Source organism: Plectropomus leopardus, chromosome 5, assembly GCF_008729295.1.
Source record: "Plectropomus leopardus isolate mb chromosome 5, YSFRI_Pleo_2.0, whole genome shotgun sequence".
Taxonomy (NCBI): Eukaryota; Metazoa; Chordata; class Actinopteri; order Perciformes; family Serranidae; genus Plectropomus; species Plectropomus leopardus.
Window position 1 is genome coordinate 1,732,194 of NC_056467.1, and position 18,034 is coordinate 1,750,227.

Sequence of the window (18,034 nt, forward strand, 5' to 3'; positions counted from 1 at the left end):
TATTTAAATAAATATCAGATATCCGGTCATCCGATACGATGATGTTCCTGCTTGACCACAGCTGCAAGTTTCCTATGGCATTATGTTTTGGGTTGTCCATCCTGTTCTCATAAATCCAATATCTCAAGAACGCCTTGAAGAAATGTCTTCAAATTTGGCACAATTTTCCACTTGGACTCAATGATATACTGATTAGATTTTGGTGGTCATAGGTCAATGGTCAAGATCCCTGTGACCTCATCTCGCTCATTCTTGTGACTGTGATATCTCAACAATGCCTTGAGGGAATTTCTTCAGATATGGCTAAAACGTCCACTTGGAGCCAATGATGAAATGGTTTATGGATAGTTAGTTATAGATAGTTAGCTTTTGGTGGTCATTGGTCAAGGTCACTGTGACCTTGCATCTATCCCATTCTTGTGAATCATTATCTCAAGAACAGCTGAAGTAAATTTCTTCAAATTTGACACAAACATCCACTTAACTGGTTAGAATTTTTTCATCAAAGGTCAAGGTGATTGTGACCTTGTGTCTATCTCATTGTCATGAACACAATATCTCGAAAAGGCTTTGAGGTCCTTAAAATTTGGCACAAACATCCACTAGGGCTCAAGAATGAATTGATTAGAATTTGGTTGTCAAAGGTCAAACGTTCAAGGTCACTGTGACCTCACAAAACTTGTTTTTTCGGCTATAACTGAAGAATTCATATGCTTATTATGGCGAAATTTCAAATGTCTTATAGGATGTCACGATAAAGTGATGACATTTCATATCGAAAAGGTCAACTTCACTGTGACATTGTGGTGACCCACATTATAGAGACGTTATAGAGACATTCACCACAGACTGCTGCTCTTTTAAGAAGCAGGGTTCAGAGTCGAGAGAAGCAGATTTGGGGAAACTGAGTTTGGGGGCTTTCTTGTTAGTGTAGCTTTGCTGGCAGGTTATCTGAGAGCTTGCTCTGACCGTGTATTGTAAACAGACTCGTCTTGACTCGACTCAGTCTCGTCTTTCTTGCACACCCACAACATCATAATTTTCTGCACATTATTCAAAGACATATCTCAGTAACAGAAAGGGAGACATTTTGACAGATACTGAATTGCCGACTCTAATCTCAGATGTCCATCTTCAAACTGTGCAGATTGTATAGATCTTGTGTGCTGCTGGGGGAGGAAATGTGTGTAAACTGTCAGAGCAACTTGACTGGTGCACTGAGGCATACAACCATGAGATGATAATCATAGTTTTGTTTTATTGCAATTTATACTGTTTAAATTAGTTTATAAATGAAAGTGGTTGTAAATCCAATAATTTGTGGGTGGGAATTAAGATTAATTGTCCCATAATGTTTAAATGCTACTGTGATATAATTAATTTGGAGGAAAACACTGAGTGCTTTTCATTTACACAGTCTGCTTTAAATATGCTGTAATTCTGCACAGTAAAACCTGACAATCTGACCTTACTTAAAGAATCAAATTACCTTAAAACAGGAAAGTAGGTACAACTATAAACCTTAATGTATGTCTATATGTGTTTATATTAAAGTGTAAAGTTTACTCAAAATTCAGCTGTGTTTACTTAATTTTCTGAAGTTGTTGCAACTAAATGGCAAGTGACATTATTTTGTTCTTTCTAAGTGTTAACAACTTCAGTAAACTAAGTTACTCTGACCTAATTATCACAAAGAGGATTTTGCCAATGATGAAGTTAGGAGCTCTGCGAGTTCTGTTTTGTTAACATGTTTAATAAAATACAGATACGACCAGTTTGCAACCAGTGGAATACAGATATGATGCACAGTAAACTTGGTTTACTGAAACTGCTAAAACTTAGAAAGACTGATTTAATTAAACTTGTAATTCTTAAATTGCAACAATTTCACACAGTTAAGTAAATATAACAAAATTTTAACTAAACTTAAAAATTAGATATAGAAATACCATAACTTAAGATTGATAGATATATTTACCTACATTTTTCAAGGCAATCAGTAACCTACATTTTTTTAGTAAAATTAACTTGTCAGATTTTGTATCAGGGTCAGCCAAAAAAGCTACTTCTGTTATGCAAATATGGTTGACCAGGTTCAGCAGAATACAGATAGTACGGTAAACTTGGTTTACTAAAGTGGCTAAAACTTAGAAAGATTGATTTGATTAAACTTGTCATTTTTAAGTTACAATAACTTCACAAAATTAAGTCAATATAATTAATATTTAGAAATTATAGAGTTAAAATAACCTAAGTTGTATTTACTTCCATTTTCCAAGGCAATGCCTGTATTATTTGAGTAAAATTAACTTATCAGATTTTACAGTGTGCAAGTTAATTTCAAAATTGAAGTATCAGGGTCAGCCAGGAAAGCCCCATTGTTCAAACGGTTCTCAGTTTTCTCTGTGTCTGCACATATCAGCTAACATACACTTTTGAACTCTGAACGCTGGAGATGCTGAGTGCCGGTCTCTGCTGACTGTTCGCTGTGACTGAAACCAGAGCATCTGCAATAATGGCATCATTGATCACTGGCCATCTTCACGCTGTCGCTGCCTTCAAAGCTTCCTCTGTCGTGAGAAATATGTCCAAAAGAGAGAAGCAATCTTCATCTCTGTGAGAGGCTCGATCTGCCCTCCCTCACCCTCCGAGGCCTGATGTGCTTTTAGTCTGCCTCGGTCTCTCTCTAATGTGTTTGCTTGCTCAGGGGCTTCTGTCACAGCAGCTGCTTCGCCTACCACAATGAATTAAAAGAGACACAGACTCATGTAAAGAAGGAGCATAATTCCTACACGGGAAGCTGTTTTAATCTGCAATAGAGTGTGTTTATGACTCTGTTTTACGTTATATAAATTATGAAAGGCTTTAACTGTATACATTTCAGTGTGGGTATTAATCCAGACAGATGCCAGAACATGAAAACCCCTGATAGTGTTTTTTTCTAGTTTTGTCTTTGCGAAACAGCTTTGTATTTTCTGATCTGTGATTATCTGTGTTGAAAATGTCAAAGAGATCTGAACCAAAGATTTACAACTGGGAAAAAGCCCCGCAAACCCAGAACTTCAGCAGTCCTTAAGGCCCCAGGTTAACTGTGTGTATAGTTTGTACTAATTCAATGAAAAAAATATACCACGAAACCTTATATCATCTGATCAGGGGGTTGCATTTTAGATTTTATTTGGCTTTTCAACTTCATTCAACAGGACAGCTTTGCTTTTATAGAAAGTTCAGTATTATATATATACTCACTGGGCACTTTATTAGGTACACCTGTTCAACAGCACCAAAGTTATTTGCATTTACTGTCAATGTGAACTGAGTTACCACTGGAGTACGATGAGTCTCAAATACCACTAGCCGGCCAAACCCAGCTGATGCACAGAGCCCTCCTCCTCGCCAAAGGCGGACTACGCTGGATACTTCGCAGCAGAGTCACCTGGACAACTCTACAAGCAACAAACTTTGTCAACAACAACAACAGCAATGTTGTTGCTTGTTGGGCTTAAGTTTGCCATGGCATGCTTTCAGCATATTTTTGTGCATGCAGTACCTGTAAGGTTGTTCTGGAGAATATTCTAGACAGTATTTGTCATTGTTTTGGATTGTTGCAATAATAATAAATGTACATTTGCATAAAGCAAGCATATTTGCCCACACTCAAGTTGATAATAAGAACTTTAAAAATATCCCTTTAATGTGCGATTAATTTGCAGTTAAATTCTAGTATTACTATTATTATAGTACTATGGACAATCTTACAATGAAATGCGATAACAATTATATCTATATATATATATATATATCCCAGTTGTAATTGGGTGAGAGGTGGGGTACACATATTATGTACACATACATATATGAGTGAATGCTGGTGACATTATACCACAACTATATATATATATATTTTTTTTCGACAAACCAGAGGGTATTGCATCAAATACAATTGCAAAGTATTTTACTGTTTAGTATTGTTTTTTAATACCGTTCTAATAACGTTTTTTACATGTATTTTTTATGCTTTATTTTATTTTATTTTTTACTGGAACTGCATAGGAGTCCGTTTTCAATAAAAATTTAATTTTGTCAAATCTGACGGTGTATTCCCACTTTTGGCCACTATGTAAAATCTGCATCAGGGGCCGGCGCACTTCCTGGGGTCTAATTTAAATCATTTTTAGTCCCGCCCCTCACCGTCTGACCAATCAGCAGCTCTGACACACAACCTCTGTGAGTGATAGACTAATCACAGCTCGTCTTTCACCACCAGTGGAGCAGTGTGGTTGTAGCAGTCTGCTCGGTATCACCTCCAGTCTACCAGAGCAACAAGCCTGACCACCGTGCCCCTGACACGGTCTGCGGACACAGAAAATGCCCCGAAAGTGACTCGAGAGGACGGCAGGACTGTCCGGACGCCGGCACTGGACTCCGTGGAGGTTTTCTGACCGACGGACCCGAGTCTCCTGCGCCGTCTCCGCAGCATTAGGTAGGTTTTTTGGCGCTGGTGTGTTGTTGCAATGTCCCTCTCCTTCCCTCTCGCCCGGGTGCTGCGACAGTAAAACGCACATTTTTTGGCAAAGGAAGGTTTGAATAATCCGTCGTTTTCGTCGCTTTATCGCAGCTACCTTTCATTTAAAACGGGGGTTACATAATTGCTGGTGTTTGGCATGTTAGCAACCAAGACTGGAGAAAAAACACCGCGGCTGATAAAATCACAAATGAAGCCCGTGTTGAATAGATAGTTTTCGCCGGGGATGCATGTTGACAGACGGCACCGTTACGTGCCGCCCCCGGGGTAGCGTTTCGTTGAATTGTTTGCACAAATCTGCCTTATTTATCGATAAACGTGGTGAGGTTACACACCTTGGAGATCACGCAAGACATTTTTTAAGAGGTAACTCTTACACACGGCCACCAGCCAGGACGTATTTCAATGTAATTCAACTTAAAACATGTCCTCCGTGCTATTCTTACTGCCATTTTTATTATCTAAAATACATATGGCGAGTGTGCCAAAGAGCACTTTGCACCAAATCTTAAGTTTATATACATTTGCAGCCTCAGTTGTTTAAATTGGTGTTAATAGAGGTCCATAACATACACGTAACCTTACATAGACTTTGCATGAACTGTGCTCCTGTGCTGATGAACGAGACATATTTTAATGCAGTATTTGAGCAGAGTTTGGTTTCTGGTTACTGATTATAATAGATACTGGAATGTTTCTGGGTTACATTTGAACGTGTTTGGGCCTGTGGGTGCAGCAAAGGCTGGAAAAAATGACCTCAGTTAATCACACTGGTCATGCAAAGTAGCTTGCACCATATGTTAATATGAGGTCCACACACGGTGGACTGTTTTCCATTTGCCAGGCCTGAAAAATGCACCGTTTTCTGTTGTGTTAGCAGAGAGATGTGGTCTCAGTTAAAGGGGAGCTACAGCCATTTTCAGAATCATGCATGTTATTCCTGTGGTTTAAGTCAGTTTGTACAACAGGTAGTTCTGACCAAGCATTATGATTGCTCAGATGTGCATGAAAGCACACCTTTTTCATTACTCAGAATTGAATCGCCATTTCTGAATTACTGTTCTTGAAGAAATCATATGGTTACTGCCATATCTCTGAACATCAGTTTCATCAAAAGAACAAGAACGTCAGGGAAGCAAATACAGCTGACCACATGAAAAGTAACCGACTCAGTCATGGTGTGAACTATAAACAAACACTAAGTTGACAATAACCAGCATAAACCACCATGTTCTGAACAGACTCATTATAAACACTGATAAAAGTGACATCAGCATGTATGAAGATAAACAGAAAACTTCACGTCAAACTAAAAACCCAGTGCAACTGCAGTGAAAATGTTGTTTTTGAAAGGCCGTCAAGAAGCAGAATATTTCATGAGGTAACAACATGTTGTGAATTTTGGAAATAGTCTTTATTCTTTTTATTATCTTGGACTAATGGGCTTTACCTTGCTCTTGAGTTATTGGAAATGTTTGGGATCCTCCATCAGCTGTGCTGTGACAGGGAGCTACTGCCTTAAAAATACAGATAAAGTTTGTGGATGTAATAGCTAAATCTGTATGAAAAAGGATTTCTTGTCAAGACTGAGCAAGCTGAGCAGTTCTGTGTTTATAGCTGGTGTTTTTATTTAGTTTGGGAAACCCCACCATCTCTAGAGAGCATAAGCACAAGTTGGTCAGCGGACTCGACAGGGACTAGAAAACGTGTCCGCAGGTCGTTAAGGTTTGACCTCTGTTACATACAGGATTCTGCTGATGTGACTGGTTGTTTTCCAGTAATTAGTCAGACTTTTGTGTTTCTATGGAAACTGAGATAACAGTTGCTAAAGGCTTTTTATTTGAGAGCTAATTGCCCTAAAATATGAAAATATTTTGATTACATGTTTTTATTTTGTTGGTAATAGTTTCATAATCGCAATATTACATTACACGCAGTACATTGCATTACATTACATTACAGACTCAAATTACATGAAAGCACACTCTCTCCTGTAATATTGCTTAAACAAAAAATATTACTGAACATTAATAATTGTATAATACAAAAACTGAGTGCTAAAGCTGAAATGTGTAAAGTCATCATGTCTAAAATCTGGAGCTGCTGCTAAGACAGTGTAGTGGGAAAGATGTGAGAAATGACCCTGAGGGGAATGATCTGAACACAGACCGAATCACATTGTTTATTCACAATAACTTAGGGCAGAAAATCCTTGTGTCACGTACATTAAACTCAAATAACAATGAGCAAACGCTGCCTCAGTTTGTTAGTCTTTAGCCACCTTAAAAATGCCCAGCCACAAAAAAACAATCAGTATAAGTGTACACTATATTTAGAATATTTGTACTGCTTTAACTTGTCTTCAAACAGGGAAATGGATTTGTTATCCAAAGCTGTACATTGCGTAGCTTCTTGATTTGGTTTATCAATGATGTTACCAAGGCAACACAGTACATGAAATAAACACGGCAGAAATGTCAGATAAATCAGACCACAGTGTTAAACTATATATCTTTAAATGCTACAGAAATAAACAAGTTTGCGGATTTCACATATCTCCACAACTGATTAAATGCCAGGAAGTGACTGTTGTTGTAAGCACAACATCATGGTGATTTGATCAATATGGCAACATAAAACTGAAAACACTTCAACAGAATAAAACTTATTTTGTAATTAAAAAAAAGAATTCTGACGGCCCAAAAAATCAGTCTCCGATTCTTCGTCTAACGAGCAGATCCAGGCTATACACCCAATGACATGTTTGAGACTTCCTCCTCCGGTTTCTGGCTTTGAGAGAGAAGCTCCTGTTCACAAATATTGATCGAACTTTCCAAGATCATGGAAATAACATGTACGAGTTCTTAACTAAAAATCACATTGAACAGGCTGCTTTAGTGAAAAGAGCATCACCACGCGTAGCTTCATATTCCCTGCTGTTGCTTATTGCAGATGTCAGACTTGCAAGAACATAAAGGAAATACTTGGATTATCTGACAGAGAGTGTTTTTGGTGGATTTTCAAACTGAAAGATACAATCGTAGCCTGCAGGTGTACAAGGATGAATGTTTATTAAAAAAAAAAAAAAGCTTAGTAAGCTGAAGGAAGAGTTTCCAGTGGCCAGCGAGGGGCATAGACTACCAGTGTGTTGGTAGCCAGGAGCACATCTGCTGTGTGCAGGTGGTCTTGAGGGGGAAAAAAGACCCAAGTCCAGTTGAATTCAGCGTGTTTGTCAGCGCTGGCCGCTCTCAGTGGGTCGGCTTCCACAGCTGCAGAGCCGGATCAGTTGGACTCAAGCTCACTTATACTCTCATTTCCTTGTCTGAAAAGAACACCCACTGCTGCATCACAATTATTACATTCAGTCCAGCAGCTGTTTGACCGCTGAGCTCAGCCAGCGACTGCAGAGCGCGGCTCATATTTATGAAGTTCCTCAAAAGAGCGCTTACTGCTCAAGGACTTTCTGAGGCCCCACATTCATCAAACCCCCCCAGAATAGCAGGGCCGGAGACGTCGGAAGATGTCTCGCACAGCTTGTTTTCACTAAGAAACACTCGATTGATGGACAGTTTGTTGACTGAGGGGACAAAGTCTTCAAATGTGCTTGTGTCATTGTCTGCAGCGGCTACAGAGCTTACAGCTGACGCAGAATATTTTTATCTTTAATCGCTAGAGCCATTTTTGTGAGAAGCGGTGTGTCACACTGATGGGAAACAAGAACACGAGATGTGTGCAAGAACAGATGAGCCAACTAGTTTGGTGACTGCACACACGTTGGTCTGGTTTCCCTGCGAGAGAAGAATGGATCGATGTGAGTCTTGTCATGTAGATGTAGTTTAACTCTTTCCTCGCCAGAGTATTGTAATGAAGTTGCCAGCCAGCGCCAGTATTTTTGGTCATATTTATCATCGGTCATTCAAGACCCCCAGAATATTTTGTGTTTTGAATATATAAACAGTGAGTACATTAAAATAAAGAGCAGATCCTCTGTTTTCATACACATAAAATATTTTATTCTAGCTTCTTCTATTCCGTATGTATTAACACCTGACTGTGCATTTTCATAAGAAAACAAACAATTTCAGACAAAATTGCATTTTTTTGTCAAAGAAAGTTATTTTCTGGAGCAAAATTGGTTTAATTTTTTATTTTCTTATGTCAACTTAATTGTATAAAAATAATACTGAAGATAATAATCTGTTTGAGGCGTAGTGGAACCACAAAGTGGAACAATTCCCAAAATGTGAGGAAGCACCACAGCTACAGAACAGTCCCTCAACTTATTTACTTATTTACTTATGGCCAGAAAAGAGCAAAACAACATATAAAATTGTAAATTATTAAAACTGGTTCATTTAGTCAGAAAATCCTTTCTGGAAAAAATGCTTTCATTTTAACTCAAATCGTGATCTTTTTCCCTAAAACTTCAGGGCTGTCTGACTTGAAGCCCCAAAGACAAACTTTTGCCAAAATCCACAAAACGCAGACTGTCAACAAAATCTTTTCACCAAACTATGAAACTGTCTTTTGTAAGTCATGTTTCCCCCACATATACAACATGCTAATGTTATTAGCATAAGCCTATGACATTTTCTAAAGCATAAATTAGCTTAGCTAGTGGACTTTCCCACTATACCTCAATAAAACTACAAAAAGAAATCATAACTTTCCAATGTATAGAAGAAGTTATGTGCAGCAAAGTGGAATGATACATACAAACAATTATTTAAGACACTAACTGAAATGTATTTTGATGGAGTAGCTTTTGTTTGCAGTGCTAGCTTCAATATGCTTCCTTTGCAAAGAAACGTATGTGGCAGTTTTCGGGTTGGATTTGGCCCGTTTTTCCAAACAGACAGTGTTTAAATCTTGATGTGAAGATGCTGGTGAATCAGGATCTTTATTTCCTTCCACTGATTTTCTATTGGATTTCTCTGATGATTAATGGAGTCATTCAAACAACTTAATTTTCTCCCTCTGGAACCAATAAACATTTCCTCTCTTTGCAGTATGTTTTGCATTTCATTGTCCTGCTTTAAGGTCCACCTGCGTCTCATTAGCATTGTCCTGATGGATGGCAACAGATTATTCTAAAGAATTTCCTTGTTCATGGCTGCATTTGTCTTTATTTTTAGGATCATATGCAGAGCCATTTGTCCTCCAAACGTGGCGCGTCAATGTGTTGCCAGAAGATTTGCTTGTTTTTTTCTCCTCTACATTCTCCCAGTAATCTACAGGCTTCTCCGTATGGTGTATGGTGCTTTTAACAAGCTATTGCACAAAACTTTTTTGTGGATTGGAATGTTAGTATTTCTTTATCTGTGTAGTTTTATTGAGTTAATACCAATGTCGGGTCTAAATTGTGTGTGAATAGCTGCTTTGGAAATATGTGTATTGAAAAAAAATATGTTGACGCGTTAAATAATTTTTCCCCCTATTGCATATTGATGCCAGTATTTGAAAGTTAAAAAAAACTCCATACCAATATATACAAGTCAGTGATTCTATAGAGTTATGTATAGTGCGTTTTTCCTGCCTTTATCCAGCCACTGGTTTGCATTCATTACTATTCAGCATGAAAATTAACTGAACCAAAACTCTAAGGCTTCACTTCCTGGATTACCATGAAACCACATTTGTTGTGATGGATTACCTATTTTAAGCAGGTTTCATGTCCCAAAACGTTGATAGTCATAGCATAGTAAAATGTGATGGGGTTCCCATCAGGGTTGCAAACTGTCAGCACTTTCTTACTTCTGCTAATCAGCAAAATAATACCAAATGTTGTTTTCTCAGTCAAAGCTCACCGCAACATATTGCATATGTTTTTACAACATTTTACACAAATTTTTACACGACTGATTTATCAATCATCAATAATTGTTATTATCTGTAGTTTCCTTAGAAAGTCTTAAAAGGCATTGAATCCATTAATCCATTATAAGGCCTTAATTAGTACTTAAGTGTCTTAAATCAGTCTTTTAATAGTATATTAAAAATGCTCTGACATAGAAGGTAGTTTATGAAATGCTTTTTTTTTTAGATTGCATTGCAAAAGCTCAAACTAATGGCTACCTTTTAAATATAATAATTATAATTATAATAATTAATAACAATAATTTACCAAATGTCTTTTGCATTAACATCACCAAAAAATCAAGTTTTAAGTTTCAGTATTTATTCCAAAAAAAAAAAAATTCTCCTTAACCTTAAGTAACTCATGTCGGTTTGTGTTTTTTTCCCTTCCCACCTAAAAGTGGCATTTAAAAAAACCCCTTAAAAGTCTTAAATCCCACATGTGGTAAGCACTAGGAATCCTGTGAGTGATATCACTGCCTCCTTATAAGACTTTAAAACACAGTCCAGTATGATTTAAAATAATCAGCAGCGAATCATGTAGGATTTATGATAAATACTGTAGGCTAAAAACATGCAAAATGTTCGCTGGGTTGCGTCCTGTAAGAGTCAAATTCAAAACAGTCTCCAGAGCAACACTCCCACACTGACAACCCCGGCAGCCCAGATTGAGTCTCACTGCCTTACAAATTGTATTCATACTATTTGTCGAAAAGGCTGCCCACTCAGTGCACAGACGACCCTTCCCCCAACACACACTCACACACACTGTCTAGTCATTGGCAGATTTACTCTGCTGTGTTTCTCAGCCAGTCACTTTAGTGATTAGTGATGTGTCAGTCACTGTTTATAAGCCCTGCACTGTGACAGTGAGTATACATCTGCTGGTTCTTGCTGCACCGTGAGAAAGGCAGTGATTTACTCGGATGTTGCGTTGCTTTACAAGCAGGTATTGGAACGAAAACATGTCGTGATGCATGCAGGCAGGACTGCTGTGGTTTGAAGTGTGACTACTTCCTGTGTAAACTGCATGTGTGCTCCAGTAAGACAAGGGCTGATGTTGTGCGTTTATTGACAGTGAGGAGTTTCTGGATTGGGGGAGTGAGTCAGTTTACCCGATTCACTGTAGAGGAAGCAGGATGGTTGTGCAGAGGCAGTGTGGCGACACACTGGATTACACATCTGCCACCTTGTAACATCAAAAAGGGGGAAAAAGCAGAAATGCTCAAGGCTGCCTGACCTTCACATTCAGCTCTGAGCAGATTACAGATCTTACATCAGCATACACGTTAGTTTCCTTTGAAAAGAACAAACCAATTTTTGTTAGTAAGGTTTCGTTCAATTGCGAGCCTCCAGAACGCTTCAGTTTTTTTGTTATTGATTCCTCAGTCGTGTTTAACTCAAAGATATGAACAGATATCCACGGATTTGGTGTTAAAGATAACGGAGAGAGCTGCCCAACTCATAACACCATAGTCTGTGATATTTAAGAGTAGATGTTGTCTTAGATTCTGTGTGTTGTCATTTCCTGGTTTTTAAGGCTGTGTTGCAGTAAAGTTCTGTATGTTTCTGAATTTACTAGCATGGCTAAAAGGATTTTATGGATTAATGCGAATTTGTGGTTTAGGAGGATTTTTTAAAATGCAAATCTAGGTTTTCTCCTCCGCTGCTCTCTTTGGGCTCCCGTAGGTCACAGCAGTCTGTGTATGTTCCCAAAAAAGGCGCAGTCTCGTCAGTCGTTTAGAACTAGATCAGTTTTTGTGCGTCAGATCTAACAAACCACAGTGCGCTGCAAAGTTTGTTTAAAGTTTGTTGCAACTAAAGGCAGCAGCAGGACCGATTTATTTCAACACCTCAGACAGAGGCAGCAGCAGAGTGGGAGAAATGTGTCTCACTCCGAGATGAACAAGACCACGTCAGCCCACAAACAGCCAGTTAAAAATCATTTTCTTATTGTGTCCTGTATGACAGGAAAGTGACCCGCTGCAAAGCCGTTACTGATGCAGTCGTGCTGCATATTGTTAAAGATTCGGTGCCCGTATATACAGAGGAAAAGCCTGCAGGTTTATCCACATGCTGATAACTATGTACCAAGCCGCCCCGCCTCGTCTGTGCAACTTTACATGTGAAAAGATCACAGAGAGCTGGAGGGGATGTTGTTTTATTCCACTGCAACAGACCTAGGATACAGTCATTTAACCAATACATTTCTTGTTAACATGGAACTAATGTTGAACGATTGTTGGATAATTTCAGACTTGATCATTTTCAATACTCTACTGTTTCAACTGCAAAACTGACTTGAAGCACTCCACATTCATTGCTAAAATAAAAGCAAAACTTGTTTTTTTTGTCATTTGTAGTTCGTTTTTAAAAGGGAAAGAAAAAAAATTGTAACTGTAACTCAAGCATGTTTTTGAAAAAATAGACCATATTGCCCAGGCCTACTGTCAAATTAACAAAGTTTCTGTGTTCTTCATTTAGTAAAAAGTTGGTGAGGTTCTGTCTTTAAAAATTTGAAGCAGCCTGGTTCTGCTGCTCCCCTGGGACAGCTGCCCATGAGATGGTTATGTAATATCACCCAGGCACAAGTGAGAGGCTCTTGTCAGTGGCACAACTTGAAACTATGCAGCTAATTATTTTTGCAAATGCTGACCTTTCGGTGAAGCTCAGAAACCAACTTCTGTTCCTTCCTTTTTAAGTGGAACTGCCTTTAAAGTGAGCTCAGAGTTTAGTGTGAGTCATGTTCAACCACATCCAGGGGAAAAGATGTCACTTTGTCGTTTTTGAGTTTTTATTTGGGTCATTTGCAGCTTGCTATATAAAAAAGGGGCTTCTTTGTTACTAGCCGGCAGCTTACTTAATGTCCTTTATCAAGGTAATCTTATGCTGTTAGCAAACCACAATAAAGCAACCACTCCCGGTGTTATTCGACCATCGAGTCTTGATCCCTTCCTCATCCTTTGCTTGTGATTTCAGGGGAGTGTGATATTTTATGTGGAAAAAAAGGGGACATAGGCATAACAAACACCTCATTAACTTGAATATAATACAACTCAAACAAGACAAATATTTTTCGCTTGCTACAGGCTCAGTGATTAAACAAACGTTTAAGGAGATGGCTCTTGCCAAGGGGCTGGGTTTTTAAAGACATGTCAGATTGTCTCAGTTTTAATTGCACACCATCGATTCTGAACACGCAGACCAGGTCCCTGCAGGTCATAAACAGTGTGACAGGTGCGTAAGCAAATGAAATCCCTTGGGGAACCAAGGTTGACTCAAGGTTTGTTCAAATAATGGGGGAGGAGGGCATCTGTGTTTGTTATCCATAGTTTATTTGCCCAGTAATCTCTGCAGATAAAGTCTGGATGCAGAGGAACAGTAGTCAAGTAATTATTTTATAAAGTATTTCACTGATGTAACGAGGGTCCTCACATAAAACTAGGCTGACTATGCAGTAGAGAGATGCAAATACTTTTGAAACTGGTGTTATATTGTTTTTTTTCCACAGAATTAGAGTCCACGTGTAGCAGTAGCTGTTTTTTAATTCTTGTGCGAGTGTATCCCTTTTTTATTACTCAGTGTCCCCTCTCTAAATTGGACCTCTTCATGAGATCTTTCCCTTTTCAGCAGCTGTTTGAGAAGTTTGAGTCGTAGGGTCCTAAATTGATCCTGTCTGACGTTCATATTTAATCAGCACTGCTTAGTTTTACAGTTTTATTTGAGTTTGGTGTTGCCGCTGTCGCTCTCTTGATCCGCTTTTATACACTTTTTGTCTCTGGTGGTGAGGACATACAAATCCAAGGAAATACAATCTGCAGTTCGAGCAACAGCTCCAGAGCCAGCAAAAATCTGTCAGAGGACGTGTGCCTTGGAGATGAGGGGGGAGATCTGGGTGCTGGTAAGCTGAAGGGAAGTTTGCCATAGTTCATTTACACATACTACCAACATTGTTGTGATACAAAGCTGGGTGAAAATCAGCCAAGTATCCCTTTAAGAAGCAGACAGTCACACTGTTGGATTAGTTTACACATGCAGTTTTGCTGGCAGCTGAGAGTTTTGTTGATAGCATGTGATTTATGACGAAGCCTGAGGGGCAGAGGTTGTGGACAGGGTAATGTCCGCTGTCCTGCTGTTTGATCCTGCAACAGTGTGGACGTTTAGGAATGTCCCAGATCCCAGATCTGTTCTGTAACTTAATAAAGGATGAATCATTTGTCTGTAAGAGAATATGAGATTTGGAGACAGAGCCGCACAAACATCTGTTTGTCTGTAACATTTTAATTTAGAGTCCTCCTGACATAATTTTTGATATTCAAAACGATATTCTGTTTTTGTGCTGGATATTGGTGACATGCTGTATGTTGTAAGGTTGATGCAGATTTGTTAGGATGGGAGCAGCTGATACTTTAATTTGTACTTTTGTGGTGATTCTCAGTATTTTAACATTCACTGATAGTAAGTGTTTTTTTCAATCTCGTGTGTTTAGTTTTAGCAGATCAAAAAAACTGCTCTGCAACTACAATTAATTAGTTGTCAAATTTTAAATCAGAAAAAAACATAATCTGAAGATATCACTGTGAAGGTTAAAGCTTTTTTTTGTTAGTGATTAATTGATAAAACTTTACAAGCCCTACAACACTCCTTATCATGTTAATGACTCTACTAAAAGATATAATCTGGAACATTTATCACAGCCACACTTGAGCGGTCATGTCCGCCCGTATCACACAGATCAAAACACACCACGTTTCTGCACAAAGAGCTGCTGCTTTGAAAAATATGATCTCCAAAAGATCTTATTTCTTTCCAAAACTTCAGCTAATTTACAGTTCGCCATTTCGTGCTATTAAGTGCTTTATGGATCACAGTAAATTTCCCTCCTGCTGTCCTTTTATTCTGCTTTCCTTCCTGGCATACCAAAACCAGCACTGCAGGGGATCAGCCTGCAGGTTTACAAAATCAGGATTGTCTCAGCTGCACAGTGTGTGTAAAGATTGAACAGAAGTTTGGAGATGTGTCTGAAGTGGAAGAATGTTACTTTGACTTTAAATTTTAAATTCAGCATTTGGACAAATTAACTGCCAGTGTCTCATTTTTGGCTGGGTTCTTCTGATGTTTGGAGGCAGTTTGCTGTCAGGATGGCTGTTATCATGCATCATTAAATAGACGTGAAAAAAAAAGAAAACGAATTCACCGTGTGCTGAGGTGGTTGTGTTTGGTCGTAGTGTTTGTTTTCAGTATTTGAGTACTGTTAATTAGAGCTTTTGATATGCACATGTACGAAACTGTGAAATAAGTAAGGCTGTCCTGGAGACTTGCCATTAATCAAGGGGAAAAGGGGTCTCTGACACTGGAGTTGGGAAATTACAACACTGTCATTTTCTTTAGTGACAATTAGGGATGGAGATTGTTAATTTTTACTCATATTGATGCCATTATCAAGACTTGTTAACAATCCAAGTTCTTATCAATACCAATATTGATGCTTCTCTGTTATTTGATGGAAAGACAAGGTGACAATCTGTTTTCATCAAAACTGGATTTGCTTTTATTGCTTTTAATTTGATGAAATATCGATGAAAATGTTTTGTTTGTGTTTCAAAAATTCGGTCATTTTCACACTTAAGTGTTGTTAATGTCTACTGTTACTTTCAGTCATGTTTTTAGTAATTAGGAAATAATTATTGTATTTTCGTTGAAATATTTACTTTGAAAAATCTTGTCATCAGTAGTTTTAATTATTTTTTATAGATGATCAGAGCAATGAAACCTTATGGAACCTCATTTATCCAGATAACTAGCTCTTATTCTACTGATTTCAACTCGGATTTCAACATTTGATTACTATTTTTAACTGACGAGACGTGCTACAAAGTTTGGGTGTGCTTACCACCGCTGCTGCGAGTGGATGATGATGAAGATGTATGCGGACCAGTGACTGTATTTAAATGTTGTGACTCGACTCGAGATGTAATGCTGCATTATAGGGGCCATGGAAGCTCAAACGTTATTGATTTTTGGGTTTTGAAAAATAGCGGAACTGGGTCCTCAATAGCACCCTGTTTTGATCACCATCCCCAGTAACAGTAGCAGCTCTAAGTAAGAATTTTTCGGGGCTAAAGATGCCTGTGTTTGGTGTTGATGAGGCAGGCCCATGCCAAGAACCAGCCTCGGACTAAGCATTGGAACATTTAATTGAAAAAAACAAAACGTTTAACCTGGCTGGCATTCTTATCAAGCAATAAATGTCAGAGTAGAAATGATCGAGAAGTGAGAGGAAACTTTGTACGATTCCTGGTTTCCTGATATTTTCTTTTCCTTTTCAGTTTCCCAGACCTCTCACAGCTGGGCTTCATGAGGCGCAGAGTCGCCCTCGTTATTAAGTGTTGATGTGGTTTGGTTTCACCGTCGCCCCGTGGAGAGCAGCCTCAGCCTCCGCTGCTTCCCCTAACAGATCAATGGAAAAAAATATCCTACAAGGAGGATACAATATCAGTAACAGGAGAGAAGAGCCTCAATTAATTTAACACAAACACATTTCAGCCCCGGTGCAAGATGTAACACGACACTGCTCTGAATCTCGACCGCAGTTTGTTATCAGCCAGACATTCATAATGCTCCACCTCTGGAGGGACTCCATCTCAAATCTTTAGGGCCATTTCTAGTTTTTATTCCCATGTTTTGGCAGGTTTATCAATAATGCTTTGCGGAAAGATTCAAGACAAAAATCCACCAAATAATACTGATACACGTGCAGTGTCCTAATCTGGGGGCGGGTGATATATCAGATATATTTGAGGTATCGCATGTTGTTCCATATGGGATATATAAAATGACTAGATAGTGAACATCGACTATTAATTGTCACAATATTTTATTTGTCACCGGCATTTCGTTTTTCTTGCTCTCTCCTACAGCTCTCTGCCCCTCACAGACACGCATAGCAGAGCTTTGACCATTTAGTCACATTTTGTGGCCATAGAGCACAACTATGACCTGCAAATACTATGAAAATATGAACCTGAGAGCTGTTAGTTTTTGTAGTGTCGGTAGTGTGAGCCTGTGAGGTGTTTGCAACCACGGAGCACCAGTGCGACTCGGAAATATTACTGACAAATGAAGAGCTTATCACTGCTTTCAGTACTTCTTTATTATCCTTTAGACTGTTTCTGCTGTTTTGTGGTGACACAGATGACTCTTTTGTTTTCGTCTTTCTCACCATCCACCACCTTGTATCTCACCTTTTAGTGTTGTCCTCCTCAGAATCAGTTACTCACCTGCTTTGCTTCCTGTCATTTCATGCAAAACTCTTTCCATTCTCGTATTATTATAGATGATTGTTAATGAGATAATACATCTTTTGGTTGCTCGTCTGCCTGTATCAGTCTTTGCAGCTGCTGTTTTGAAGTCTTCCTTGAAACAATGGTTTTAAATCTCTTGTAAGACTTAAGCTGGGCAAACACTGTACGATGTGCTTTTGGCCCAAAAAAGATAAAAACAACATATAAGCAATTGGAAATAATTAATAAAAAAGCAACTGGTTTCTGTTTGAAAATGCTTTCTGGAAAACAAATGTTTTCATTTAAAACTCAGCACAGGATCTTTTTCCTAAAACTTCAGCATAACATAAGCCTATGGCATTTTGCATTG

The 18,034-nt window shown here is 38.5% G+C and overlaps 1 protein-coding gene across 2 annotated transcripts in view; it reads left to right on the forward strand.

Moving 5' to 3' along the window:
* Nucleotides 1–4,280: 4,280 nt before the first annotated feature.
* The window catches only part of tpst1 (tyrosylprotein sulfotransferase 1), a 58,403-nt gene continuing 44,649 nt past the window's right edge, over nt 4,281–18,034 (forward strand). For both annotated transcript variants that reach the window (XM_042486345.1, XM_042486346.1), the window contains exon 1: nt 4,281–4,483. The gene's annotated coding sequence lies outside the window, so the exon portion shown is untranslated. The remainder of the gene's footprint in view (nt 4,484–18,034) is intronic.